At 43.0% G+C, this 16,620-nt stretch overlaps 1 protein-coding gene across 3 annotated transcripts in view; it reads right to left on the reverse strand.

The window, feature by feature from the left end:
* The window catches only part of LOC110531262 (copine-8), a 218,791-nt gene that overhangs the window by 78,973 nt on the left and 123,198 nt on the right, over positions 1 to 16,620 (reverse strand). The gene's annotated exons all lie outside the window — the stretch shown is intronic.

The following is a 16,620-nucleotide window of genomic DNA, read 5'->3' on the forward strand; positions in this document are numbered from 1 at the left end:
CCCATAATGGCTGTATTGTATGTAATGGCTGGAATGGCTGGAATGGCTGTGCTGCCAGCGTAATGGCTATGCTGCCAGTGTAATGGCTGTAATGGCTGTGCTGCCAGCGTAATGGCTGTGCTGCCAGCGTAATGGCTGTAATGGCTGTGCTGCCAGCGTAATGGCTGTGCTGCCAGCGTAATTGCTGTAATGGCTGTGCTGCCAGCGTAATGGCTGTAATGGCTGTGCTGCCAGTGTAATGGCTGGAATGGCTGTGCTGCCAGCGTAATGGCTGTGCTGCCAGCGTAATGGCTGTGCTACCAGCATATTGGCTGTAATGGCTGTGCTGCCAGCGTAATGGCTGTGCTGCCAGCGTAATGGCTGTAATGGCTGTGCTGCCAGCGTAATGGCTGTAATGGCTGTGCTGCCAGCGTAATGGCTGTGCTGCCAGCATAATGGCTGTGCTGCCAGCTTAATGCCTGTAATGGAAAGGGAAAGGGGCATACCTAGTCAGTTGTACAACTGAGTGCATTCAACTGAAATGTGTCTCCGGATCTAACCCAACCCCTTTGAATCAGAGAGGTGCGGGGGGCTGCCATAATCGACATCCACGTCTTCGGCGCCCGGGGAACTTAATGTCTGTAATGGGTGTGCTGCCAACTAAATGGCTGTAATGGCTGTGCTGCCAACTAAATGTCTGTAATGGATGTGCTGTCAGCGTAATCTTGGTAATGTCTGTAATGGCCGTGCTGCCAGCGTAATGTCTGTAACGGCTGTGCTGCCAGCGTAATGTCTGTAACGGCTGTGCTGCCAGCGTAATGTCTGTAATGGCTGTGCTGCCAGCGTAATGTCTGTAACGGCTGTGCTGCCAGCTTAATGTCTGTAACGGCTGTACTGCCAGCGTTATGTCTGTAATGGCTGTGCTGCCAGTGTAATGTTTGTAATGGCTGTGCTGCCAGCATACTGTTGGTAATGTCTGTAATGGCTGTGCTGCCAGCGTAATGTCTGTGATGGCTGTAATGTCTGTGCTGCCAGCGTAATGTCTGTAATGTCTGTAATGTCTGTGCTGCCAGCGTAATGTCTAATGGCTGTAACGGCTGTGCTGCCAGCGTATGTCTAATGTCTGTAATGTCTGTGCTGCCAGCGTTATGTCTGTAACGGCTGTGCTGCCAGCGTAATGTCTAATGTCTGTAATGTCTGTAATGTCTGTGCTTCCAGCGTTATGTCTGTAATGTCTGTGCTGCCAGCGTAATGTCTAATGTCTGTAATGGCTATGCTGCCAGCGTAATGTCTGTAACGGCTGTGCTGCCAGCGTAATGTCTGTAACGGCTGTGCTGCCAGTGTAATGTCTGTAACGGCTGTGCTGCCAGTGTAATGTCTGTAACGGCTGTGCTGCCAGCATAATGTCTGTAACAGCTGTGCTGCCAGTGTAATGTTGGTAATGTCTGTAATGGCTGTGCTGCCAGCGTAATGTCTAATGTCTGCAACGGCTGTGCTGCCAGCGTAATGTCTAATGTCTGTAATGGCTGTGCTGCCAGTGTTGGTAATGTCTGTAATGGCTGTGCTATCAGCGTAATGTTGGTAATGGCTGTGCTGCTGGGTGCAGTACATTACAGTACAGTACAGTGTGGTACAGCATAGTATACTACAGTATAATACAGTATAGTGCAGTACAATATAATACATAATATAATACAGTATAGTGCAATACAGTATAATACAGTATAATACAGTATAATACAGTATAGTGCAGTACAGTACAATACAGTATTATACAGCACTGTGCAGTACAGTACAATGCAGTATAATACAGTATAATACAGTATAGTGCAATACAGTATAATACAGTATAATACAGTATAGTGCAGTACAGTACAATACAGTATTATACAGCACTGTGCAGTACAGTACAATGCAGTATAATACAGTACAGTATAATACAGCAAAATACAGTACAGAGCAGTACAGTATAATACAGTACAGTGCAGTATGGTATAGTACAATATTACACAGTATAATACAGTATAGTGCAGTACAGTAAAGTACAATATAGTGCAGTAGAGCATAATACAGCATACTGCAGTACAGTACAAGTACAGTACAATACAGTATGGTGCAGTACAGTAGAGTATAATGCAGTACAGTACAATAAAGTATACCGCAGTTTAGTATAATACAGTATAATACAGTATAGTTCAGTACAGTATAATAAAGTATAATACAGTCTAGTTCAGTACAGTATAATAAAGTATAATGCAGTACAGTACAGTATAATACAGTATAGTGCAGTACAGAATAATACAGTATAGTGCAGTATAATATAATGCAGCATAATACCGTATAGTGCTGTACAGAATAATACAGTATAATGCAGTACAATATACTACAGTATAATACAGTATAGTGCAGTACAATGGAATATGGTTTAGTGCAGTACAGTACAGTATAATACAGTATAGTGCAGTATAATACAGTACAGTGCAGTACAGTATAGTAAAGTATTATACAGTATAAAACAATATAGTGCAGTACAGTATAATACAGTATATTACAGTACAGTGCAGTACAGTATAGTACAATTTTACACAGTATAATATAGTATAGTGCAGTACAGTATAATACAGTACAGTGCAGTACAGTGAACTATAATACAGTACAGTGGAGTACAGTATAGTGCAGTACAGTATAATACAGCATAGTGTAGTACAGTACAAGTCAGTACAGTACAATACATTATTGTGCAGTACAGTATATTATTGTACAGTATAATACAGTATAGTACAGGCTAATAAAGTATAGTGCAGTACAGTATAATACAGTATAGTACAGTATAATATGGTAGAGTACAGTAGAGTACAATACAGTATAGTGCAGTACAGTACAATATAGTATAGTGTAGTACAGTACAAGTACAAGACAGTACAGTACAATACAGTATATTGCAGTACAGTATAATACAGCAGAGTGCAGTACAGTACAAGTACAATACAGTACAGTACAATACAGCATATTGCAGTATTATACAGTATAATACAGTACAGTGCAGTACAATATAATACAGAATAGTACAATAGAGTGCAGTAGAGTATAATACAGCACAGTGCAGTACAGTACAGTATAATATAGCACAGTGCAGTACAGTATAATAAAATATAATACAGTATAGTATTGAGGATGAGACTCCAGCATCTCAATAGGGCACAGTTATCAGATATGAATGAAAGCCCTATTTTCACCAAGTGCTTTCTCAGGGCTTGAAAACATGGTCTCTATCGATCCTCATGACCCACTTCACTCACATCACTCACACACAGTACATCCTCTGACCTGCCCCACAAACCAACACAACCACCACAACCACTGCTCGAGGCCTTGGACAACAGCCCACAACTGGACTCGCAGACCTGGGTTCAACTAGTACTTGTTCACTTTAGCTGCGGTTGATTGAGCTTGCCTAGCACAGTAGAACCAATGAAACCGAGGTTTGCCTTGGCCAGCAGCCCACAACTGGACCAGTATACCTGGGTTCAACTAGTATTTGTTTACTGTGGTTGATTGAGCTTGCCTAGCACAGTGGAACCAATGAAACCGAGGTCTGCCTTGGCCAGCAGCCCACAACTGGACTCATATACCTGGGTTCAACTAGTATTTGTTTACTGTGGTTGATTGAGCTTGCCTAGCACAGTGAAACCAATGAAACCTAGGTCTGCCTTGGTCAGCAGCCCACAACTCTAAGTGGGCTACAACCGGTACCTCATCAAAGCACAGACCCTAAGCTACCTTACAATATACACACTAACATACTACTTAATAATACAGTATAGAGCAGTACAGCATAGTACAGTATAGTGCAGTACAGTATATTACAGTATAATACAGTATAATGCAGTAAAGTACAGTATAGAGAAATACAGTATAATACAGTAGTCAGTAAAGTATAATACAGTACAGTGCAGTGCAGTATAATATAGTATAATACAGCATAGTGCAGTAAAGTATTATACAGTATTATACAGTACATGGCAGTACAGTAGAATACAGTATAGTACAGTATAGTGCAGTACAGTATACTACAGTATAGTGCAGTATAGTATAATACAGTACAGTCAGTAAAGTACAATACTGTATAGTGCAGTACAGTATAATACAGTATAATACAGTATAGTGTTGTACAATATAATACAGTATTATACAGTATAGTGTTGTACAATATAATACAAGATAATACAGTATAATACAGTATAGTGCAGTACAGTGTAATACAGTATAGTGCAGTACAGTACAGTACAATACAGTATAGTGCAGTATGATACAGTATAGTGCAATACAATATAATACAGTATAGTGCATTACAGTATAATACAGTACACTACAGAACAGTACAGCATAATACAGTATAGGGAAGTGCGGTATAATACAGTATAATACAGTATAGCACAGTATAATACAGTATAGTGCAGTACAATATAATACAGTATAGTGCAGTACAGTATAATAGAGTATAGTGCAATACAGTAGAATACAATATAGTACAGTATAGTGCAGTACAGTATACTACAGTGTAGTTCAGTATAGTATAATACAGTACGGCCAGTAAAGTATAATAGAGTATTGTGCAGTACAGTATAATACAGCACAGTGCAGTACAGTACAAGCACAAGACAGAACAGTATAGTAAGTACAGCACAGTGCAGTACAGTATAATACAGTATAGTGCACCACAGTATAATACAGTATAATACTGTATAGTATAGAAGATGATGGTCTGCCTTGGCCAGTAGCCCACAACTGGACTAGCAGACCTGGATTCAACTAGTATTTGTTTAATGTGGTTGATTGAGCTTGCCTAGCACAGTGGAACCAATGAAACCAAGGTCTGCCTTGGTCAGCAGCCCACAACTCTAACTGGGCTACAACCTCTGCCTCCTCAAAGCACAGACCCGAAGCTACATTCCATTATACACACTAACATACCATTTAGAATGCACACCAAATACTGCTTTATACCAACATTACTAGTAATACGGACCTTGGAAAGGTACCCGGGAAAGAATATCTGGTGAATGTAATAGTGTAGAATTAAATTAAATGTTTTCTTCTGAAAACTGAGCAGCTCTGATTAGCTCTGTAAAAACCAATCAACACAGTTGGAAAACCAAGATTAGAATTTTGAAGGTGAGAGAAAAGTTAACTGCTGATTACAACTGTGGTGACTAAATGGACTCAAGACGTTGTATTGCTGTTTTCTCTTCAGACGTAATCACTCTACCAGTTATTATATTGGTGCAATTATCTCTGACTTGGTCTCTGTTTCTGTCTGTGACGAGAGTCGCTGTTGTTGTTGCTGCTGCTGTTGTTGTTGGTGTTGTTGTTGTTCTTGGTTCCAATAGTTTATATATTTCTCTAAGAGATTGTCAGTTGGATATGTTCTCTGCAAGGTTTTGTATATTTTCCCTATCTTATGAACACCCATTTTCTGACTCAAATAAGCTTCCCTCAAGGTTCGGATCATTTCCTATGACTGAAAACAGCTTCTGGACATCAAACAAGTGATCAATTACCTCGATTTGGACAAAAATGTCTACTTCAACGAGTCGGCTGCTCCGGATGTTCTGCTTACTCCAGACCATGGCAGGGTAGCCTAGTGGTTAGAGCGTTGGACTAGAAACCAGAAGGTTGCAAGTTCAAACCCCCGAGCTGACAAGGTACAAATTTGTCATTCTGCCCCTGAACAGTCAGTTAACCTACTGTTCCTAGGCTGTCATTGAAAATAAGAATTTGTTCTTAACAGACTTGCCAAGTTAAATAAAGGTTAAAAAAAAAACTCTTAAGTGTTTACCTTAAGGAATAATTTTCCCTTACGAAAGGGAATTGATTAAGGGCATTGCCCTCAAATATTTCCGGTAATTTGAAGGCATGTATGGCAGAAATCGTTTTTGGTTACAATGGAGACGGACTGAGGACTGAGGTCTCCACAAAGAGATTGCATTAATTTTGTGAGGTAGCAAAACATAACTTTTATTGTTTAGCAAAGTAGCTAGCTAGCTGGTTGATCTTTACCTTTTGTAACCACAGCAGATGAAAGAAACTTTAATCTCCACAAATGTGGTTTCATTTCTATCCTTACTGAATGATACAGAGAATTGACCTCATGGGTTACGCCCCTTACATTTTTCACTTAATTTAAGGGGGAAATCCACCTTAAAATGTTTTGTGTAACTGACTTAATTTAAGGAAACTTTATGGGAAAAGATGAGGGGAAAATGCAACTGGGCTATGTACTTTACTATTTAGTACTCAGGCCCTAATGCTCGGGACTCGAAAGAGGAAGTGGTGGCGAAAGAGAGGGAGGCGAACCAGCACCCTGACGAGACTACGTTGGTGAGCAAAAAGACTGCCATTGCCCTCTGCTCTATTGGCGAACGTACAATCAATGGAGAACAAACTGGATGAGCTCCACTGAAGAAATATATTTTAATGGAGAACAAACTGAATGAGCTCCACTGAAGAAATATCTTTTAATGGAGAACAAACTGGATGAGCTCCACTGAAGAAACATCTTTCAATGGAGAACAAACTGGATGAGCTCCACTGAAGAAATATATTTTAATGGAGAACAAACTGGATGAGCTCCACTGAAGAAATATATTTTAATGGAGAACAAACTGGATGAGCTCCACTGAAGAAATATATTTTAATGGAGAACAAACTGGATGAGCTCCACTGAAGAAACATGTTTCAATGGAGAACAAACTGGATGAGCTCCACTGAAGAAATATCTTTCAATGGAGAACAAACTGGATGAGCTCCAATGAAAGAAACATCTTTTAACTTCTTGCTCCTACTTGAGACGCAGATGTCTCAAGTAGGAACCTGGAAATGCAAATGCGCTACGCTAAATGCTAAATGTACTCGTTAAAACTCAAACGTTCATCAAAATACACATGCAGGGTATCGAATTAAAGCTACACTCGTTGTGAATCTAGCCAACAAGTCAGATTTTTAAAATGCTTTTCGGCGAAAGCATGAGAAGCTATTATCTGATAGCATGCAACACCCCAAAATGCCTGAATGCGACGTAAACAAAGATTTAGCGTAGCCGGCGCTACACGAAACGCAGAAATAAAATATTAAACATTCATTACCTTTGACGAGCTTCTTTCTTGGCACTCCTATATGCCCCATCAACATCACTATTGGGTCTTTTTTTCGATTAAATCGGTCCATATATACCCAAAATAGCTTTCTATGGAAGCTGTGTAATTCAGAAAAAAACATAGTTTTAAAACGCAGCGTCATTTTTTAAAATTAAAAAAGTTGACGATAAACTTTCACAAAACACTTCGAAATACTTTTGTAATCCAACTTTAGGTATTAGTAAACGTTTATAATCTATCAAAATGATTACAGGGCGATGTGTATTCAATAGCTCCTCGTCTTCAAATCAATGGCTGAAAATGTGCACTTCAAAACATCCTGGCGGAGACCGGAAGAAATTGAATCCAGTTAGTTGGATTTACCAACAAAAAACTCCCTGGAAAATGACGACAATGGCGACATCGTGTGGAATCTGTAGGAATTGCATGCAGGTCCATAATTAATTTTGTGCCCTTTTAACAACCCATGAAAGTGACGCATGGAAATTATTTTTAGCTTTCAGAGAGCAGTTTTTCTTGCGCTTTTCGATGAAACACACGATCTGTTATAGTCACAGCCGTGATTTAACCAGTTTTAGAAACTTCAGAGTGTTTTCTATCCACACATACTAATATGCATATACTATATTCCTGGCATGAGTAGCAGGACGCTGAAAAGTTGCGCGATTTTTAACAGAATATTCGAAAAAGGAGGGGGTAGGATGAAGAGGTTTTTTAATGGGATCTGAAAAACGATAATATCCCATTCGTGGCTGAACGAGGACATGGATGTACATTTTGTTGGTTTTTCTATGCATCATCAAGACCGGACGGCGGACTCTGGTAAGACGAAAGAAGTAGGTGTGTCTCTTTGTTAACAACAGCTTGTGGTCGATATCTAATGTTAAGGAAGTCTCACATTTTTGCTCGCCTGAGTTAGAATACCTCATGATTATGCTGCAGACTATTCTATTTACCAAGAGAGTTTTCATTTACATTTTTCATAGCTGTCTATTTACCACCACAAACTGATGCTGTCACTAAAACCGCACTCGACGAGCTGTATAGGTCCATAAGAAATTCAGAGGCGCCGTTTCTCGTGGATGGTGATTTTAATGCAGGGAAACAAAAATCTATTTCAGTCATTGCTTGAAATGATGCGCTTGCTTCTCCACTCGTGCTTCATTAGGCAAATTAAATGTACAGGAGTGGATCCCAAAATACATTTGTAAGTTACTCTAACACAAAGGCCTGATTGGTGAAGTGCTGCAGAGATGGTTGTCCTTCTGGAAGGTTCTCCCATCTCCACAGACGAACTCTGGAGCTCTGTCAGAGTGACCATCGGGTTCTTGGTCACCTCCCTGACCAAGGCGCTTCTCCCCCGATTGCTCAGTTTTGCTGGGTGGCCAGCTCTAGGAAGAGTCTTGATGGTTCTAAACTTCTTCCATTTAAGAAGGATGGAGGCCACTCTGTTCTTGGGGACCTTAAATCCTGCAGAAATATTTTGGTACCCTTCTCCAGATCTGTGCCTCGATACAATCCTGTGTTGGGGCTCAACGTACAATTCCTTCAAGCCCATGGTTTGGTTGATGCTCTGACATGCACTGTCAACTATGGGACCTTATATAGACAGGTGTGTGCCTTTCAAATCATGTCCAATCAATTGAATTACCACAGGTGGACTCCAATCAAGTTGTAGAAACATCTGAAGGATAATCAATGGAAACGGGATGCTTCTGAGCTCAATTTCAAGTCTCATAAGCAAAGCGTCTGAATACTTATGTAAATAAGGTATCTGTTTTTTATTTCTAATACATTTGCAAACATTTCTAAAACCCTTGTTTTTGCTTCGTCATTTCGGTGGAGTACGTGTAGATTGATGAGTAACAAAATGTGGAAAAAGTCAAGGAGTCTGAATACTTTCCGAATGCCCCTTGATTTTTCCCACATTTTGGTTTTATACTAATTTTCTGTATCAATAGCCTCTAAAATATATGTAAACAGACCATAAATGTCTCCGATGTAGTATCCTTGGAAAGCTATGTGTCCTATTATAGTATACAATATCAGTACTTGTTGGATTTACAACTTGTCTAAGTCCTATCATCAACTGATTTTCGCCAGTGTATGGCTGAATGGAATGTATGGCGTATTGGCAGTTCATTTGAAAATGGAATCATTCCTCTAAAACTGGCTGGCTAGCTAGCTAACATACAAATTTAGATAAATTCTTCACATTCATTGCTTTAAACAATATCTTCTAACAGCATTGGCAAACCATGGTTTACTAACTCCCTGACCAACATGTCTGACCTTGGGACCATTACAGGAAGGTTTTTGTCCATTCTCGTATTCAAATTCCTAATTCTATGGTGAAACAAGCCATCCTACAAGTTATTCCACTGGGGATTTGGGGACCAGATGATTGTGGGAACAGCAATCCTACAAGTTATTCCACTGGGGGTTTGGGGACCAGATGATTGTGGGAACAGCCATCCTACAAGTTATTCCATTGGGGGTTTGGGGACCAGATGATTGTGGGAGCAGCCATCCTACAAGTTATTCCACTGGGGGTTTGGGGACCAGATGATTGTGGGAACAGCCATCCTACAAGTTATTCCACTAGGGGTTTGGGGACCAGATGATTGTGGGAACAGCCATCCTACAAGTTATTCCACTGGGGGTTTGGGGACCAGATGATTGTGGGAACAGCCATCCTACAAGTTATTCCACTGGGGGTTTGGGGACCAGATGATTGTGGGAACAGCCACCCTACAAGTTATTCCACTGGGGGTTTGGGGACCAGATGATTGTGGGAACAGCCATCCTACAAGTTATTCCACTGGGGGTTTGGGGACCAGATGATTGTGGGAACAGCCACCCTACAAGTTATTCCACTGGGGGTTTGGGGACCAGATGATTGTGGGAACAGCCATCCTACAAGTTATTCCACTAGGGGTTTGGGGACCAGATGATTGTGGGAACAGCCATCCTACAAGTTATTCCACTGGGGGTTTGGGGACTAGATGATTGTGGGAACAGCCATCCTACAAGTTATTCCACTAGGGGTTTGGGGACCAGATGATTGTGGGAACAGCCATCCTACAAGTTATTCCACTGGGGATTTGGGGACCAGATGATTTTGGGAACAGCCATCCTACAAGTTATTCCACTGGGGGTTTGGGGACCAGATGATTGTGGGAACAGCCATCCTACAGGTTATCCCATTGGGGGTTTGGGGACCAGATGATTGTGGGAACAGCCATCCTACAGGTTATCCCATTGGGGGTTTGGGGACCAGATGATTGTGGGAACAGCCATCTTACAGGGTATCCCATTGGGGGTTTGGGGACCAGATGATTGTGGGAACAGCCATCCTACAAGTTATTCCACTGAGGGTTTGGGGACCAGATTATTGTGGGAACAGCCATCCTACAGGTTATCCCATTGGGGGTTTGGGGACCTGATGATTGTGGGAACAGCCATCCTACAGGTTATCCTATTGAGGGTTTGGGGACCAGAGAAGTATTAGTGTGGCGCACCACAGCCTGAGGACGATGTTAGAGGAGGATAACACAGCTCAGTATCCACTCTTTCTTCTGTCAGGGACTAGTACCAGGGACTAGTACCAGGGCCTACTTCGAGGGACTACTACAAGGGACTACTACCAGGGACTAGTACCAAGGACTACTTCCAAGGACTACTACCAGGGACTAGTACCAAGGACTACTTCCAAGGACTACTTCCAGGGACTACTTCCAGGGACTACTTCCAGGGACTAGTACCAGGGACTACACCCAGGGACTACTTCCAGGGACTAGTACCAGGGACTACACCCAGGGACTACTTCCAGGGACTACTACCAGGGACTAGTACCAAGGACTACTTCCAAGGACTACTTCCAGGGACTACTTCCAGGGACTAGTACCAGGGACTACACCCAGGGACTACTTCCAGGGACTACTTCCAGGGACTACTTCCAGGGACTACTTCCAGGGACTAGTACCAGGGACTACACCCAGGGACTACTTCCAGGGACTACTTCCAGGGACTACTACCAGGGACTACTTCCAGGGACTACTTCCAGGGACTACATCCAGGGACTACTACCAGGGACTAGTACCAGGGACTAACTAACTAACTACCAAGGGTATTACTACAGAAAGTTAGTGGCGTTATGGCAAAGTATTACAATGTGACTTGGTCTGTGTCCTAACCCCCCCCCCCCCCCACACTACTTCTGACCAGTGCCCATAGGGCCCACTTTCCCCACATTAATTTGAACAAGGGCCCACTTCCCTTTACAGTGCACTACTTTTGACCAGGGCCCCCAGGGCCCACTTCCCTTTATAGTGCACTATTTTTGACCAGGGCCCCCAGGGCCCACTTCCCTTTATAGTGCACTACTTTTCACCAGGGCCCACAGGGCCCACTTCACTTTACAGTACACTATATAGGTGATAGGGTTCCATTTGGGACACAAGCTGCAGCTTCGTTTCCAAGGTGACTGCCTGGCGTCCTCTCAGCGCCCACAGAGTAGTACAGTGTGAGGATGAGACAGTGTCGCATTCAGTACATTAAGTAGCAGGCAGCCTCTCCTCAGAAGGTACATTAAGGAGTTATGCTAACTAACAATGTCTAATGTTACCAAGAGATCTACTAACTCTCTCTGTCTAATGTTACCCAGAGATCTACTAACTCTCTCTGTCTGTCTAATGTTACCCAGAGATCTACTAACTAACTCTGTCTAATGTTACCCAGAGATCTACTAACTCTCTCTGTCTGTCTAATGTTACCCAGAGATCTACTAACTCTCTCTGTCTAATGTTACCCAGAGCTCTACTAACTAACTCGGTCTAATGTTACCAAGAGCTCTACTAACTCTCTCTGTCCGTCTAATGTTACCCAGAGATCTACTAACTAACTCTGTCTAATGTTACCCAGAGCTCTACTAACTCTCTCTGTCTAATGTTACCCAGAGCTCTACTAACTCTCTCTGTCTAATGTTACCCAGAGATCTACTAACTCTCTCTGTCTGTCTAATGTTACCAAGAGCTCTACTAACTCTCTCTGTCTAATGTTACCCAGAGATCTACTAACTATCTCTGTCTGTCTAATGTTACCCAGAGATCTACTAACTCTCTCTGTCTAATGTTACCCAGAGATCTACTAACTCTCTCTGTCTAATGTTACCCAGAGCTCTACTAACTCTCTCTGTCTAATGTTACCCAGAGATCTACTAACTCTCTCTGTCTAACGTTACCCAGAGATCTACTAACTCTCTCTGTCTGTCTAATGTTACCCAGAGATCAACTAACTCTGTCTAATGTTACCCAGAGATCTACTAACTCTGTCTAATGTTACCCAGAGATCTACTAACTCTGTCTGTCTAATGTTACCCAGAGATCTACTAACTCTCTCTGTCTAATGTTACCCAGAGCTCTACTAACTATCTCTGTCTAATGTTACCCAGAGATCTACTAACTCTCTCTGTCTAATATTACCCAGAGATCTACTAACTCTCTCTGTCTGTCTAATGTTACCCAGAGATCTACTAACTCTCTCTGTCTAATGTTACCCAGAGATCTACTAACTCTCTCTGTCTAATGTTACCCAGAGATCTACTAACTCTCTCTGTCTAATGTTACCCAGAGATCTACTAACTCTCTCTGTCTAATGTTACCCAGAGATCTACTAACTCTCTCTGTCTGTCTAATGTTACCCAGAGATCAACTAACTCTGTCTAATGTTACCCAGATATCTACTAACTCTGTCTAATGTTACCCAGAGATCTACTAGCTCTGTCTGTCTAATGTTACCCAGAGATCTACTAACTCTCTCTGTCTAATGTTACCCAGAGCTCTACTAACTCTCTCTGCCTAATGTTACCCAGAGATCTACTAACTCTCTCTGTCTAATATTACCCAGAGATCTACTAACTATCTCTGTCTGTCTAATGTTACCCAGAGATCTACTAACTCTTTCAGTCTAATGTTACCCAGAGATCTACTAACTCTCTCTGTCTAATGTTACCCAGAGATCTACTAACTCTGTCTAATGTTAACCAGAGCTGAAATAACTCTCTCTCTCCCCTCTCTCTCTCTCGCTCTCCCTCACTCCCTGCAGTCTTTTCCCTTCCCTTCCCTTCCCTTCCCTTCCCTTCCCTTCCCTTCCCTTCCCTTCCCTTCCCTTCTCTCTCTCTCTCCCCCCCCCCCCCTCTCTCTCTCTCTCTCTCTCTCTCTCTCTCTCCTTGCACTCTCTCCCTCCTTCCCTCTCACCATCTTCCCCCTCCTCCCTCTCTGTTAAAACACACTTTATTGAGTCCCTGTAGTTGTGTTTCAGTATCCCCATCCATCTCTGGTTTGACTTCAACACAACAAGCGGTGTAATAATGTCCTTCCTGGAGAAACTCCTCAGCTGCCTCACTCAATTTGTTGCTCACAGGTGGCCTGTGATGTGGTAAACAAAATCCAGATGGATGGAAGTGATACCGAACCACCAGGCAGCTTTAAAGTTGTTAGAATTCACAATCCTGGGAGTTCCATTTGACAATAGGATTCCCACATACATTCTAGAACTAGAAACTGTATTTTTTTCCTTACACGTTAAACAGCTTTACATGGGTATCTATTTTTCATAGTTCAAGTCTATGTAATCAATGTATTTTAGGTGTCAGTCGTGCCTGCTTTTCCTTTTTCTCTCTAATCGACTCAAGCAGTGGGGAGATGACCTCTTGTGAGTGAAGATAATGATCATTTGCATTTATATTAGAAACATGCTGTGTAAGTGGTGCTTTGTGGCGATGAGGCTAACTCTTCATCATCATAGATTTAATGTACCTCACACAGACCCCTGAGTTAGCATGCACGCACACACGCAAGCGCACACGCGCACGCACACACACAGAAGTACTCTGGCACACTGTCGGACCACAACACATCAGTCACAGAGTGGAATGTGTGGGACTATTTGATTATTTTACAGAGATGATGGTTATATTAACCTGACAATGTAAGTCAGAACATTGTCTCTAGATGACGAGCGTGTGCGCTAGCCTATCTGTAATGTCAGTCATGAAATGTGTGAACATGGTTGAAGGACATGGGTTATTTGCGCTCGAGGCTGTCTTGTTCATTTTAATGGTTCAAACAGAATGTTCTAGCGATTCTGTATGCTGCGGAGTCTTTGAAGAACAGCATGCTTGGAGATGCCTGCAAAGTGCTCTCTCTTTAGCTAGCATGCATTGGCTTTTAATGTATTTTGCATTATCCTATTCGTAATTTACCCTGAGAACACTTTATGACAAATGCTAAAATTGTTATGCATTATATGGCCTATGCATTACAGCCAGATGCACTATGACTGTATGGCAATAAACCAGTCCATTCTGAGTTCAGTGGATTGGTTTACAGTCATTCAGAGGAGCCTGAATGTTCTCTTCCCCTCGCTCCCTCTCTTCCTCTCTTCCCCTCGTTCCCTCTCATCCCCTCATCCCCTCGTTCCCTCTCTTCCCCTCGCTCTCTCTCTTCCCCTCGCTCCCTCTCTTCCCCTCGTTCCCTCTCTTCCCCTCATTCCCTCTCTTCCCCTCGTTCCCTCTCTTCCCCTCGCTCCCTCTCTTCCCCTCGTTCCCTCTCTTCCCCTCGTTCCCTCTCTTCCCCTCACTCCCTCTCTTCCCCTCGTTCCCTCTCTTCCCCTCGCTCCCTCTCTTCCCCTCGCTCCCTCTCATCCCCTCGTTCCCTCTCTTCCCCTCGCTCCCTCTCATCCCCTCGTTCCCTCTCTTCCCCTCGCTCCCTCTCTTCCCTTCGCTCCCTCTCATCCCCTCGTTCCCTCTCTTCCCCTCTCTTCCCCTCGCTCCCTCTCTTCCCCTCGTTCCCTCTCTTCCCCTCGTTCCCCTCTTCTCCTCGCTCCCTTCTTCTCCTCGCTCATTCTCTTCTCCTCGCTAGGGCCTCATCTCTCTCTACCTCCCCTGCTAGTGTCACCTCTTTCTACCTCCCCTGTTAGAGCCTCACCTCTCTCTACCTCCCCTGCTAGAGCCTCATCTCTCTCTACCTCCCCTGCTAGAGTCTCATATCTCTCTACCTCCCCTGTTAGAGCCTCATCTCTCTCTACCTCCCCTGCTAGAGCCTCATCTCTCTCTACCTCCCCTGCTAGAGCCTCATCTCTCTCTACCTCCCCTGCTAGAGCCTCATCTCTCTCTACCTCCCCTGCTAGAGCCTCATCTCTCTCTACCTTCCCTGCTAGAGCCTCATCTCTCTCTACCTCCCCTGCTAGAGCCTCATCTCTCTCTACCTTCCCTGCTAGAGCCTCATCTCTCTCTACCTTCCCTGCTAGAGCCTCATCTCTCTCTACCTCCCCTGTTAGAGCCTCATCTCTCTCTACCTCCCCTGTTAGAGCCTCATCTCTCTCTACCTCCCCTGCTAGAGCCTCATCTCTCTCTACCTCCCCTGCTAGAGCCTCATCTTTCTCTACCTTCCCTGCTAGAGCCTCATCATTCTCTACCTCCCCTGCTAGAGCCTCATCTCTCTCTACATTCCCTGCTAGAGCCTCATCTCTCTCTACCTCCTCTCCCTCACACTTTATCAGCTCCAGTTAATAAAGTAGCTTTTCTGCTTTAGGTCTATACGGAATGGGTCTAGTTGTCGGGTCCGTTTGGAGTGGGTCTCTATATTTAAAACATGTATTTATGCCTATGGGTCCGGATGGGAAAGCCCCAGATCCATTTCGGAACGGGTGCAACCTTTTGGACCCGTGAAGACCTATAATATATAGTGCAGTATATGTATTGGTTAAAGCTCAATGTTAAATTCAAATCTCCATACCATCATATCTAAGCCAATATGACACAAATATCAATGAAAATTTGCAAATCAAGTTGATTGGAGGTACACAACACACTCCTCCTCGCCTCTCATCATGAGCCGTCCGTCCGTTTCCCGAGAACCACATACCGGATTGTTAACAAGGTCGTTAGCATTAGAAAAACAAGAAAATGTCTTGCCCTGACCTCACTCCATATCAAGACATTGGATAAGAACAAGACTACAGTATCCATGAAGAGATCATTAGTCTTGCCAATACGTTTGTAGGGGCAACAGTTTTCATTAAATGTATAATTTATCACTCTCACATTCTAATTTCCATCCATTATTAAGAAACAACGACGTGCTATCTTTTTGTAGCATTTCTGACAACGCTAACATCTTTTCTGCTAAATATCAAAGTTACTAGCGCAGCAACAACGCTAGTAGCGAGCTAACACCAGTCAGATGAGAGGCAAGGTACAAGCAAAGCTACAAAACAAATGATGATTTGAGAAGGTTTGAATCCGTAGCAACCTGCATACACATCGTTTGAAGTACAATAGACCAAAATAGCTACTGTAGTAGGTCAAAGCTGTGTGCTGGAAAACCTTGGTAGAGCATGGGTGAAGTAGACATTGGGGTGCTCATGTGAATTTCCTTTCTTTTCGGCTTCAGACCAATGCCCACTTCTCATTTAAATCGTA

This window comes from Oncorhynchus mykiss, chromosome 9, assembly GCF_057628025.1.
Source record: "Oncorhynchus mykiss isolate SJ-2025 chromosome 9, ASM5762802v1, whole genome shotgun sequence".
In the NCBI taxonomy this organism is placed as follows: domain Eukaryota; kingdom Metazoa; phylum Chordata; class Actinopteri; order Salmoniformes; family Salmonidae; genus Oncorhynchus; species Oncorhynchus mykiss.